Genomic DNA, 14,419 nt, shown 5'->3' with positions numbered 1-14,419 from the left:
GAGAAAAAATAAATCCAGAAAATCACATTGTCTGTTTTTTTATCATTTTTTTTGCATATTATGGTGGAAAATAAGTATTTGGTCAGAAACAAACAATAAAGATTTCTGGCTCTCACAGACCTGTAACTTCTTCTTTAAGAGTCTCCTCTTTCCTCCACTCATTACCTGTAGTAATGGCACCTGTTTAAACTTGTTATCAGTATAAAAAGACACCTATGCACACCCTCAAACAGTCTGACTCCAAACTCCACTATGGTGAAGACCAAAGAGCTGTCAAAGGACACCAGAAACAAAATTGTAGCCCTGCACCAGGCTGGGAAGACTGAATCTGCAATAGCCAACCAGCTTGGAGTGAAGAAATCAACAGTGGGAGCAATAATTAGAAAATGGAAGACATACAAGACCACTGATAATCTCCCTCGATCTGGGGCTCCACGCAAAATCCCACCCTGTGGGGTCAGAATGATCACAATAACGGTGAGCAAAAATCCCAGAACCACGCGGGGGGACCTAGTGAATGAACTGCAGAGAGCTGGGACCAATGTAACAAGGCCTACCATAAGTAACACACTATGCCACCATGGACTCAGATCCTGCAGTGCCAGACGTGTCCCACTGCTTATGCCAGTACATGTCCGGGCCCGTCTGAAGTTTGCTAGAGAGCATTTGGATGATCCAGAGGAGTTTTGGGAGAATGTCCTATGGTCTGATGAAACCAAACTGGAACTGTTTGGTAGAAACACAACTTGTCGTGTTTGGAGGAAAAAGAATACTGAGTTGCATCCATCAAACACCATACCTACTGTAAAGCATGGTGGTGGAAACATCATGCTTTGGGGCTGTTTCTCTGCAACGGGGCCAGGACGACTGATCCGGGTACATGAAAGAATGAATGGGGCCATGTATCGTGAGATTTTGAGTGCAAACCTCCTTCCATCAGCAACGGCATTGAAGATGAAACGTGGCTGGGTCTTTCAACATGACAATGATCCAAAGCACACCGCCAGGGCAACGAAGGAGTGGCTTCGTAAGAAGCATTTCAAGGTCCTGGAGTGGACTAGCCAGTCTCCAGATCTCAACCCTACAGAAAAACCTTTGGAGGGAGTTGAAAGTCCGTGTTGCCAAGCGAAAAGCCAAAAACATCACTGCTCTAGAGGAGATCTGCATGGAGGAATGGGCCAACATACCAACAACAGTGTGTGGCAACCTTGTGAAGACTTACAGAAAACGTTTGACCTCTGTCATTGCCAACAAAGGATATATTACAAAGTATTGAGATGAAATTTTGTTTCTGACCAAATACTTATTTTCCACCATAATATGCAAATAAAATGTTAAAAAAACAGACAATGTGATTTTCTGGATTTTTTTTTCTCAGTTTGTCTCCCATAGTTGAGGTCTACCTATGATGTAAATTACAGACGCCTCTCATCTTTTTAAGTGGTGGAACTTGCACTATTGCTGACTGACTAAATACTTTTTTGCCCCACTGTAAGTAAAGTACAGAGAGCAAAAAAAAGTGGGAAACCAATCTACAGTGCCGAAACTTGGACCATGCAGATATATGAAGCCTGTCACGGAAATATCACACTGCGAAATATGTGGCCTGTATTTTTTTAATGCAAAATCGTTACCGACACATACAGCCATGCCAACCATATAGTCAATTAATCGGCAGTCCAATACATGTCTACATAGCTGCAGCACCAGCTCGTAACAGTGTACGCATACATCTTACCTAGTGCAGGTGACAAAGGGCACACACAGAGACACCCGTCCACCCCGATGCGCATTTCGGTTTGGTACCTTCCTCAAGGGGCGCAAAGATGCAAAGGGACACGGAGAATAAATAGCAACAGACAAGCAGCACGGCACAGCCCCGCATTACCTCACATCTGCCCGCTCCCATCATGCCAGGCAATCACCAACCGGAAGCACGCGGGGCCCCACATGATCCGGAAACCGATGTCCGCCCAATGGGAGACAAGCCGACCGAAGCGCAACCGGCGCATGCGCACTAAGTGTAAAATGTTATCGCCGCCATATTGAAAAAGGGCAAAGGATGAAAGAATGGTGTCTGCATATTAAATTAGTGCTAAAACTAGTGCCGAACAAAACAAAATACAATATACATCACATATATAACAAACAGTATCATAATATTGTGCCAAAGACGACCGGAAAGCTAGGATGATAAACATTAGGTTCTGAACTAAAACACACAGGGATATAGTCCCCTACATAATACACAAGCAGACAGAAGATGGCTATATTACAAATAGTACCAGAACGGTCACAAGACCTACATAGCCCAACTAAGACATCAATATGAAATTATTACATAGTAGTGCCACATACTATAAACAGCATATCAAATTGCAAACTACAAATGAAATACTAGAATAATGTATAGCACACAAATGTGCACCAACAAGGTGCACATGCACACAACCTCATATGGCCAAAGCCAGACATAAACACAAATATTTTACAAAAAATGTATAAATATATATCTCTTGGGATGTCTGAAAGTCCAGAAATGGGGGGCTCCTCTACAATCCCCGAAGACGTCCCGAACTTCCGATAGCCACAAGCACCAAAATTCACCACAAAACAAATGGCAATGCCCTAAATATAAAAGAACATAAAATATTAAAATCAAAAATAAAAAACACAAGATGTGGACGAATGTCCATACACAGCAGAGTGGAGACTCAGAGAAAAGGTGCGTAGCTTATATTCTCCTTTAACCCTCTCGGGTGCACAGTGTTCAGAGACCACATCCAGCGCGTTTCCAACTGACCCAATCGTTTAAATAGATTGCCCCCACGGATATTGACATTCAGCATATCAATTCCACGCACTCTAAGAAGAGTGCTATCACATTGATGGAAGACCCTAAAGTGCCTGGGTATTGTTTTTAGGGTTGTTACATCCGTTGCAGTTACGGCTGCCTGGATCCCCAGGACATGTTCCCTAATTCTCACCTTTAGCTGCCTAGTAGTCATTCCGACATAAATGTAACTGCAGGGACACATGGCATAATAGATAATGTACCTAGAGGTACAAGTAATACGTTTCTTAATGATATAATTCCTAGTGCCATCAGAATTACTAAATGAATTACATCTATCCACATTCGGACACGCCACACAGCGGCCACACGGGAAACAGCCCCCCACCATTGGTATATCATCCAAGAAGGTTTTAGGTCCCTGACTCTCATAATGACTCCCAGTTAGGTAGTCTCTTAGGTTCTTAGCCCGTCTGAAGGTTATTAACTGTTTCTTAGGAAGAAACTTCCCAATAATGGGGTCTACCTGCAGGATGGGCCAGGCCTTAGTCAATGCTGCCCTCACACTATCCGCCAGAGGGTGAAAAGTTGTAATGAACCTGAGTTGGTCCCCCCCCGCCTCTATCCACCTGTGGTTTGTATAGAAGATGGTTCCGGGCTGAATATTTTGCCCTATGATAGGCTTTTTTCACAACACGCCTACTGTACCCTCGTTCAGCAAAATGTTCTGCCAGCTCACCAGCCCTTTTCTCAAAATCAACTTCCGTGGAGCAGATCCTCCGAAGACGAAGGAACTGCCCCACAGGTATAGAGGAAACCATATGGCGAGGGTGACTGGAGGACGCGTGTAAAACTGTGGTTGTTGAGGTTGCTTTACGGAAAATATCCATATGGACATTCCCCGAGCTATCCTTACCAACCAACACATCCAAAAAGCCGATCCTGGACGCATCCCACTCACAGGAAAGAGTAATGTTCAACTCATTGTTGTTGAGACATAAGATGAGCTGCTCCAGGTCAATGGCCGTCCCCTGCCAGACAAAAAGGATGTAATCGATGTACCGTATCCAAAAGGGGATACGGTCCATCGATGACAGCCTGTCTGACAGGAAGAGGTCCCTCTCTCACAGCCCCAGGAACAGATAGGCTTAGGCCGGCGTGAAGGCCGTGCCCATGGCTGTTCCCTAGAGCTGCAGGTAGAAGGACCCCTTAAAAACAAAAAAATTATGTGTGAGGGTGAACTCTAGCAGTTCCAGCAGGAGTCCCCTAAGACCCACGGACAAAGAAGATGTCTCAAGAAATAATTGGACCAAGGCCATACCATCTTTGTGTCTGATATTTGTAAAGGGACTCCACATCTGCTGAAACCAACAGAGACTCACCCTCAAAATTCAGGCCATCGACCCTACGGAGCAGCTCACCAGTGTCCTTCAAATAGGATGGAAGGGCAGACACGAGTGGCTGGAGGTGGAAATCTATCCAGCAGTTTACGTGCTCAAGAAAGTTTCCCCTCCCTGACACAATAGGTCGACCGGGTGGTGACACTAGGCTCTTGTGTATCTTTGGGAGGAGATAGAATGTAGCTATCGTAGGGTCATTGATCAGGAGAGCAGAAGCAAGCTCCTTCGTAATGACATCATCCTCCAATGCCCTTTTTACAATGACACTAAGTTGGTCGGAATAAGCACTCAGGGGATTATACGTTAATTTCTTGTAGCAAACCGCATTATTCAGCTGGCGAAAGGCCTCTTTCTCATAGAGTTTTGTCGGCGACACGACAACATTACCCCCTTTGTCCGCAGATTTTATTACTACATCAGGAAGGTTTTTGAGATAATTCAGCCGCTTGCGTTCAACCCTAGTCAAATTATCCGAACATGAAAATCTGGGAATTTGACATAGATCCTGTGACACCACCCGGACGAAAAGCTCTATGCTTGAACAAGTAGCCAGGGGGGGAAACTTAATTGAACGACACCAAATCGAGGGAGGTACCTTACCTCCCTCATGGACATGTTCCACTGCCAGGTCTTCCAAAATTCTCAATGCAGTCTGCTCTTCTTCTGTAGGAAAAAGAATATTAGACTCATTATCATAAAAATGACGTTTCAACAACAGTGATTGAGCAAAAAGATGTAAATCTTTGACAGTGGTGAACCTATCATATTCAGGGGCTACGTGAAAAAGACAAACCCTTACCAAGGAGGGAAAGGTCAAAGGGGGAAAGTACATATTGACTCAGATTAATTACCCGATTGCTCTTATTCTCAGGTCCCGCTACATATTTTGGCTGTCTCCTATAGGGATGATATGCATGGTCCCTGAGGCGTACCGGTCCAGAAGAGACTGATACAGTTAGGTCCATATATATTTGGACAGAGATAACATTTTTCTAATTTTGGTTATAGACATTACCACAATGAATTTTAAACAAAACAGTTCAGATGCAGTTGAAGTTCAGACTTTCAGCTTTCACTTGAGGGTATCCACATTAAAATTGGAAGAAGGGATTAGGAGTTTCAGTCAAGGCCTGGCAGAGCATCAAAAAGGAGGAAACACAGCGTCTGGTGATGTCCATGAGTTCAAGACTTCAGGCAGTCATTGCCAACAAAGGGTTTTCAACCAAGTACTAAAAATGAACATTTTATTTAAAATTATTTAATCTGTCCAATTACTTTTGGTCCCTTTAAAAACAGGGTTGCACATGTTAAGGAGCTGAAACTCCTAAACCCTTCATCCAATTTTAATGTGGATACCCTCAAATGAAAGCTGAAAGTCTGAACTTCAGCTGCATCTGAATGGTTTTGTTTATAATTCATTGTGGTAATGTCTATAACCAAAATTAGAAAAATGTTGCCTCTGTCCAAATATATATGGACCTAACTGTATATCCGATTGTCCACTCAACGAGGATAGATGTGTTATATGGAATACGGGATAAGTTGGCTTTCCTTCACAAGTATACCGTATATACTCGAGTATAAGCCGAGATTTTCAGCCCATTTTTTGGGGCTGAAAGTCCCCCTCTCGGCTTATACTCGAGACATACCCAGGGGTCGGCAGCGGCAGGGGAGCGGGGGCTGTCTAGTTATACTTACCTACTCCCGGCGCGGTCCCTGCAGTCCCTGCTTCCAGTGCTGCAGATTCTTCCTGTACTGAGTGGTAACATGGTACCGCTCATTACAGTCATGAATATGCGGCTCCACCTCCCATAGAGGTGTAGCCGCATATTCATGACTGCAATGAGCGGTAACTGTGACCGCTCAATACAGGAAGAAGATGCAAAGCCGGGAGAAGCAGGGACCGCAACGGGAGTAGGTAAGTATACGAGGAGGGGAGCGCTGCGCGATATTTACCTGCTCCTCGCTCCGGTGCGGCTCCATCTCCAACGTCCTCTAGCAGTGACGCTCAGGTTAGAGGGCGTGGTGACGTAGTTAGTGCGCGCCCTCTGCTGAGCGTCAGTGCTGGAGACGGAGACGCACGAGGAGCAGGTAAATATTGAAAGCGCCGGCGTCCTAAGCGAAGAGAGGTGAGTATAGTATGTGATTTTTTTTATTGCAGCAGCAGCAGCATTATATATGGCACAGCTTTATATGGAGCATCTATGGGGCAATAATCAACGGTGCAGAGCATTATATATGACATAGCTTTATATGGAGCATCTAAGGGGCCATAATGAACGGTGCAGAGCATTCTATATGGCACAGCTTTTAATGGAGCATCTAAGGGGCCATAATGAACGGTGCAGAGCATTATATGTGGCACAGCTTTCTATGGAGCATCTATGGGGCCATAATAAACGGTGCAGAGCATTATATATGGCACAGCTTTCTATGGAGCATCTATGGGGCCATAATGAACGGTGCAGAGCATTCTATATGGCACAGCTTTCTATGGAGCATCGATGGGGCCATAATGAACGGTGCAGAGCATTATATATGGCACAGCTTTATGTGGAGCATCTATGGGGCCATAATGAATGGTGCAGAGCATTATATATGGCACAGCTTTATGTGGAGCATCTATGGGGCCATAATGAACGGTGCAGAGCATTATATGTGGCACAGCTTTATGTGGAGCATCTACGGGGCCATAATGAACGGTGCAGAGCATTCTATGTGGCACAGCTTTATATAGAGCATTTATGGGGCCATAATGAACGGTGCAGAGCATTGTATGTGGCACAGCTTTATGTGGAGCATCTATGGGGCCATAATGAATGGTGCAGAGCATTCTATATGGCACAGCTTTATGTGGAGCATCTATGGGGTCATAATGAACGGTGCAGAGCATTATATGTGGCACAGCTTTATATCGAGCATCTATGGGGCCATAATGAACGGTGCAGAGCATTCTATATGGCACAGCTTTATATGGAGCATCTATGGGGCCATAATGAACGGTGCAGAGCATTGTATGTGGCACAGCTTTATGTGGAGCATCTATGGGGCCATAATGAATGGTGCAGAGCAATCTATATGGCACAGCTTTATGTGGAGCATCTACGGGGCCATAATGAATGGTGCAGAGCATTATATATGGCACAGCTTTCTATGGAGCATCGATGGGGTCATAATGAACGGTGCAGAGCATTATATGTGGCACAGCTTTATATGGAGCATCTATGGGGCCATAATGAACGGTGTAGAGCATTATATGTGGCACAGCTTTATGTGGAGCATCTATGGGGCCATAATGAATGGTGCAGAGCATTCTATATGGCACAGCTTTATGTGGAGCATCTACGGGGCCATAATGAATGGTGCAGAGCATTATATATGGCACAGCTTTCTATGGAGCATCGATGGGGTCATAATGAACGGTGCAGAGCATTATATATGGCACAGCTTTCTATGGAGCATCTATGGGGTCATAATGAACGGTGCAGAGCATTATATGTGTCACAGCTTTATATGGAGCATCTATGGGGCCATAATGAACGGTGCAGAGCATTATATATGGCACAGCTTTCTATGGAGCATCTATGGGGCCATAATGAACGGTGCAGAGCATTATATGTGGAATAGCTTTATGTGGAGCATCTATGGGGCCATAATGAATGGTGCTGAGCATTATATGTGGAATAGCTTTATGTGGAGCATCTATGGGGCCATAATGAATGGTGCAGAGCATTATATGTGGCACAGCTTTATGTGGAGCATCTACGGGGCCATAATGAATGGTGCAGAGCATTATATGTGGCACAGCTTTCTATGGAGCATCTATGGGGTCATAATGAACGGTGCAGAGCATTCTATAAGGCACAGCTTTCTATGGAGCATCTATGGGGTCATAATGAACGGTGCAGAGCATTATATGTGGCACAGCTTTATATGGAGCATCTATGGGGCCATAATGAACGGTGCAGAGCATTATATATGGCACAGCTTTATATGGAGCATCTATGGGGTCATAATGAACGGTGCAGAGCATTATATGTGGCACAGCTTTATTTGGAGCATCTATGGGGCCATAATGAATGGTGCAGAGCATTATATGTGGCACAGCTTTATGTGGAGCATCTATGGGGCCATAATGAATGGTGCAGAGCATTATATGTGGCACAGCTTTATGTGGAGCATCTACGGGGCCATAATGAATGGTGCAGAGCATTATATGTGGCACAGCTTTCTATGGAGCATCTATGGGGCCATAATGAAAGGTGCAGAGCATTATACGTGGCACAGCTTTCTATGGAGCATCTATGGGGCCATAATAAACGGTGCAGAGCATTATATATGGCACAGCATTATATGGAGCATCTATGGGGCCATTATGAACGGTGCAGAGCATTCTATGTGGCACAGCTTCATATGGAGCATATATGGGGCCATAATGAACGGTACAGAGCATTCTATATGGCACAGCTTTATATGGAGCATCTATGGGGCCATAATGAACGGTGCAGAGCATTCTATATGGCACAGCTTTATATGGAGCATCTATGGGGCCATAATGAACGGTGCAGAGCATTGTATGTGGCACAGCTTTATATGGAGCATCTATGGGGCCATAATGAACGGTGCAGAGCATTATATATGGCACAACTTTTAATGGAGCATCCATGGGGCCATAATGAACGGTGCAGAGCATTATATGTGGCACAGCTTTCTATGGAGCATCTATGGGGCCATAATAAACGGTGCAGAGCATTATATATGGCACAGCTTTCTATGGAGCATCTATTGGGCCATAATGAACGGTGCAGTGCATTATATGTGGCACAGCTTTATGTGGAGCATCTATGGGGCCATAATGAACGGTGCAGAGCATTCTATATGGCACAGTTTTATATGGAGCATCTATGGGGCCATAGTGAACAGTGCAGAGCATTACATGTGGCACAGCTTTATATGGAGCATCTATGGGGCCATAATGAACGGTGCAGAGCATTATATGTGGAACAGCTTTCTATGGAGCAACTAAAGGGCCATAATGAACGGTGCAGAGCATTATATGTGGCACAGCTTTCTATGGAGCATCTATGGGGCCATAATGAACGGTGCAGAGCATTCTATATGGCACAGCTTTATATGGAGCATCTATGGGGCCCTAATGAACGGTGCAGAGCATTATATATGGCACAGCATTATATGGAGCATCTATGGGGCCATAATGAACAGTGCAGAGCATTATATGTGGCACAGCTTTATGTGGAGCATCTATGGGGCCATAATGAACGGTGCAGAGCATTATATATGGCACAGCTTTTAATGGAGCATCCATGGGGCCATAATGAACGGTGCAGAGCATTATATGTGGCACAGCTTTCTATGGAGCATCTATGGGGCCATAATAAACGGTGCAGAGCATTATATATGGCACAGCTTTATGTGGAGCATCTATGGGGCCATAATGAACGGTGCAGAGCATTATATATGGCACAGCTTTCTATGGAGCATCTATTGGGCCATAATGAACGGTGCAGAGCATTATATGTGGCACAGCTTTATGTGGAGCATCTATGGGGCCATAATGAACGGTGCAGAGCATTCTATATGGCACAGTTTTATATGGAGCATCAATGGGGCCATAGTGAACGGTGCAGAGCATTACATGTGGCACAGCTTTATATGGAGCATCTATGGGGCCATAATGAACGGTGCAGAGCATTATATGTGGAACAGCTTTCTATGGAGCAACTAAAGGGCCATAATGAACGGTGCAGAGCATTATATGTGGCACAGCTTTCTATGGAGCATCTATGGGGCCATAATGAACGGTGCAGAGCATTCTATATGGCACAGCTTTATATGGAGCATCTATGGGGCCCTAATGAACGGTGCAGAGCATTATATATGGCACAGCTTTATATGGAGCATCTATGGGGCCATAATGAACAGTGCAGAGCATTATATGTGGCACAGCTTTATGTGGAGCATCTATGGGGCCATAATGAACGGTGCAGAGCATTTTATATGGCACAGCTTTATGTGGAGCATCTATGGGGTCATAATGAACGGTGCAGAGCATTATATGTGGCACAGCTTTATATGGAGCATCTATGGGGCCATAATGAATGGTGCAGAGCATTCTATATGGCACAGCTTTATATGGAGCATCTATGGGGCCATAATGAATGGTGCAGAGCATTATATGTGGCACAGCTTTATATGGAGCATCTATGGGGCCATAATGAACGGTGCAGAGCATTATATGTGGCACAGCTTTATATGGTGCATCTATGGGGCCATAATGAACGGTGCAGAGCATTATATATGGCACAGCTTTATATGGAGCATTTATGAGGCCATAATGAACGGTGCAGAGCATTATATATGGCACAGCTTTCTATGGAGCATCTATGGGGCCATAATGAACGGTGCAGAGCATTCTATATGGCACAGCTTTCTATGGAGCATCTATGGGGTCATAATGAACAGTGCAGAGCATTATATGTGGCACAGCTTTATGTGGAGCATCTATGGGGCCATAATGAACGGTGCAGAGCATTATATGTGGAACAGCTTTCTATGGAGCAACTATAGGGCCATAATGAACGGTGCAGAGCATTATATGTGGCACAGCTTTCTATGGAGCATCTATGGGGCCATAGTGAACAGTGCAGAGCATTATATATGGCACAGCTTTTAATGGAGCATCTATGGGACCATAATGAACGGTGCAGAGCATTAAATGTGGCACAGCTTTCTATGGAGCATCTATGGGGCCATAATGAATGGTGCAGAGCATTCTATATGGCACAGCTTTATATGGAGCATCTATGGGGCCATAATGAACGGTGCAGAGCAATATATGTGGCACAGCTTTATATGGAGCATCTATGGGGCCATAATGAACGGTGCAGAGCATTATATGTGGCACAGCTTTATATCGAGCATCTATGGGGCCATAATGAATGGTGCAGAGCATTGTATGTGGCACAGCTTTATGTGGAGCATCTATGGGGCCATAATGAATGGTGCAGAGCATTATATGTGGCACAGCTTTATGTGGAGCATCTACGGGGCCATAATGAACGGTGCAGAGCATTCTATATGGCACAGCTTTCTATGGAGCATCGATGGGGCCATAATGAACGGTGCAGAGCATTATATGTGGCACAGCTTTATGTGGAGCATCTATGGGGCCATAATGAATGGTGCAGAGCATTATATATGGCACAGCTTTATGTGGAGCATCTATGGGGCCATAATGAATGATGCAGAGCATTATATGTGGCACAGCTTTCTATTGAGCATCTATGGGGTCATAATGAACGGTGCAGAGCATTATATGTGGCACAGCTTTATTTGGAGCATCTATGGGGCCATAATGAATGGTGCAGAGCATTATATGTGGCACAGCTTTATGTGGAGCATCTATGGGGCCATAATGAATGGTGCAGAGCATTATATGTGGCACAGCTTTATGTGGAGCATCTACGGGGCCATAATGAATGGTGCAGAGCATTATATGTGGCACAGCTTTCTATGGAGCATCTATGGGGTCATAATGAACGGTGCAGAGCATTATATATGGCACAGCTTTATATGGAGCATCTATGGGGCCATAATAAACGGTGCAGAGCATTCTATATGGCACAGCTTTCTATGGAGCATCTATGGGGCCATAATGAACGGTGCAGAGCATTCTATATGGCACAGCTTTCTATGGAGCATCTATGGGGCCATAATGAACGGTGAAGAGCATTATATATGGCACAGCTTTATGTGGAGCATCTATTGGGCCATAATGAACGGTGCAGAGCATTGTATGTGGCACAGCTTTATATGGAGCATCTATGGAGCCATAATGAACAGTGCAGAGCATAATATATGGCACAGCTTTTAATGGAGCATCCATGGGGCCATAATGAACGGTGCAGAGCATTATATGTGGCACAGCTTTCTATGGAGCATCTATGGGGCCATAATAAACGGTGCAGAGCATTATATATGGCACAGCTTTATGTGGAGCATCTATGGGGCCATAATGAACGGTGCAGAGCATTGTATGTGGCACAGCTTTATGTGGAGCATCTATGGGGCCATAATGAACTGTGCAGAGCATTATTTATGGCACAGCTTTCTATGGAGCATCTATTGGGCCATAATGAACGGTGCAGAGCATTATATGTGGCACAGCTTTATGTGGAGCATCTATGGGGCCATAATGAACGGTGCAGAGCATTATAAGTGGCACAGCTTTATGTGGAGCATCTATGGGGCCATAATGAACGGTGCAGAGCATTCTATATGGCACAGTTTTATATGGAGCATCTATGGGGCCATAGTGAGCGGTGCAGAGCATTACATGTGGCACAGCTTTATATGGAGCATCTATGGGGCCATAATGAACGGTTCAGAGCATTATATATGGCACAGCATTCTATGGAGCATCTATGGGGCCATAATAAACGGTGCAGAGAATTATATGTGGCACAGCTTTCTATGGAGCATCTATGGGGCCAAAATAAACGGTGCAGAGCATTATATGTGGCACAGCTTTATGTGGAGCATCTATGGGGCCATAATGAACGGTGCAGAGCATTGTATGTGGCACAGCTTTATGTGGAGCATCTATGGGGCCATAATGATTGGTGCAGAGCATTGTATGTGGCACAGCTTTATGTGGAGCATCTATGGGGCCATAATGAACGGTGCAGAGCATTCTATATGGTACAGCTTTCTATGGAGCATCTATGGGGCCATAATGAACGGTGCAGAGCATTATATGTGGCACAGCTTTCTATGGAGCATCTATGGGGCCATAATGAATGGTGCAGAGCATTATATGTGGCACAGCTTTCTATAGAGCACATATGGGGCCATAATGAACGGTGCAGAGCATTATATATGGCACAGCTTTCAATGGAGCATCTATGGGGCCATAATGAACGGTCAGAGCATTATATATGGCACAGCTTTCTATGGAACATCTATGGGGCCATAATGAATGGTGCAGAGCATTATATGTGGCACAGCTTTCTATGGAGCACATATGGGGCCATAATGAACGGTGCAGAGCATTATATATGGCACAGCTTTCTATGGAACATCTATGGGGCCATAATGAACGGTGCAGAGCATTCTATATGGCACATCTTTCTATGGAGCATCTATGGGGCCATAGTGAACGGTGCAGAGCATAATGAATGGTGCAGAGCATTCTATACAAACTCTTTGCAGATGTTGTCCTTGGTGGGGTTCGAACCCAGGACTCCAGCGCTGCAAGGCTGCAGTGCTAACCACTGCGCCACCGTGCCGCCCCTAATAATCATTGGTGCAGAGCATTATATGTGGCACAGCTTCATATGGAGCATCTATGGGGCCATAATGAACGGTGCAGAGCATTCTATATGGCACATCTTTATATGGAGCATCTATTGGGCCATAATGAACGGTGCAGAGCATTATATGTGGCACAGCTTTATGTGGAGCATCTATTGGGCCATAATGAACGGTGCAGAGCATTGTATGTGGCACAGCTTTCTATGGAGCATCTATGGGGCCATAATAAACGGTGCAGAGCATTATATATGGCACAGCTTTATATGGAGCATCTATGGGGCCATAATAAACGGTGCAGAGCATTATATGTGGCACAGCTTTCTATGGAGCATCTATGGGGCTATAATGAACGGTGCAGAGCATTATATGTGGCACAGCTTTCTATGGAGCATCTATGGGGCCATAATGAATGGTGCAGAGCATTCTATATGGCTCACCTTTCTATGGAGCATCTATGGGGCCATAATGAACGGTGCAGAGCATTCTATATGGCACAGCTTTCTATGGAGCATCTTTGGGGCCATAATCAACGGTGCAGAGCATTATATGTGGCACAGCTTTCTATGGAGCATCTATGGGGCCATAATGAATGGTGCAGAGCATTCTATATGGCACAGCTTTCTATGGAGCATCTATGGGGCCATAATGAACGGTGCAGAACATTCTATATGGCACAGCTTTCTATGGAGCATCTATGGGGCCATAATGAATGGTGCAGAGCATTCTATATGGCACAGCTTTCTATGGAACATCTATGGGGCCATAATGAACGGTGCAGAGCATTACATGTGGCACAGCTTTATATGGAGCATCTATGGGTCCATAATGAACGGTGCAGAGCATTATATGAGGCGCAGATTTATATGGAGCATCTATTGGGCCATAATAAACG

The 14,419-nt window shown here is 44.8% G+C and overlaps 1 long non-coding RNA gene across 1 annotated transcript in view; it reads right to left on the bottom strand.

Moving 5' to 3' along the window:
* Nucleotides 1-1,632: 1,632 nt before the first annotated feature.
* The window catches only part of LOC138641345 (uncharacterized), a 74,616-nt gene continuing 61,829 nt past the window's right edge, over nucleotides 1,633-14,419 (bottom strand). Inside the window, exons 2-3 of the long non-coding RNA XR_011313779.1 lie at nucleotides 4,795-4,857; nucleotides 1,633-2,628 (exon numbers count right to left, since the gene is read on the bottom strand). This is a non-coding gene — a long non-coding RNA (uncharacterized lncRNA). The remainder of the gene's footprint in view (nucleotides 2,629-4,794; nucleotides 4,858-14,419) is intronic.

The sequence above is a fragment of the Ranitomeya imitator genome, chromosome 6 (assembly GCF_032444005.1).
Source record: "Ranitomeya imitator isolate aRanImi1 chromosome 6, aRanImi1.pri, whole genome shotgun sequence".
In the NCBI taxonomy this organism is placed as follows: Eukaryota; Metazoa; Chordata; class Amphibia; order Anura; family Dendrobatidae; genus Ranitomeya; species Ranitomeya imitator.
This window is presented reverse-complemented; position numbering and strand designations above follow the sequence as displayed.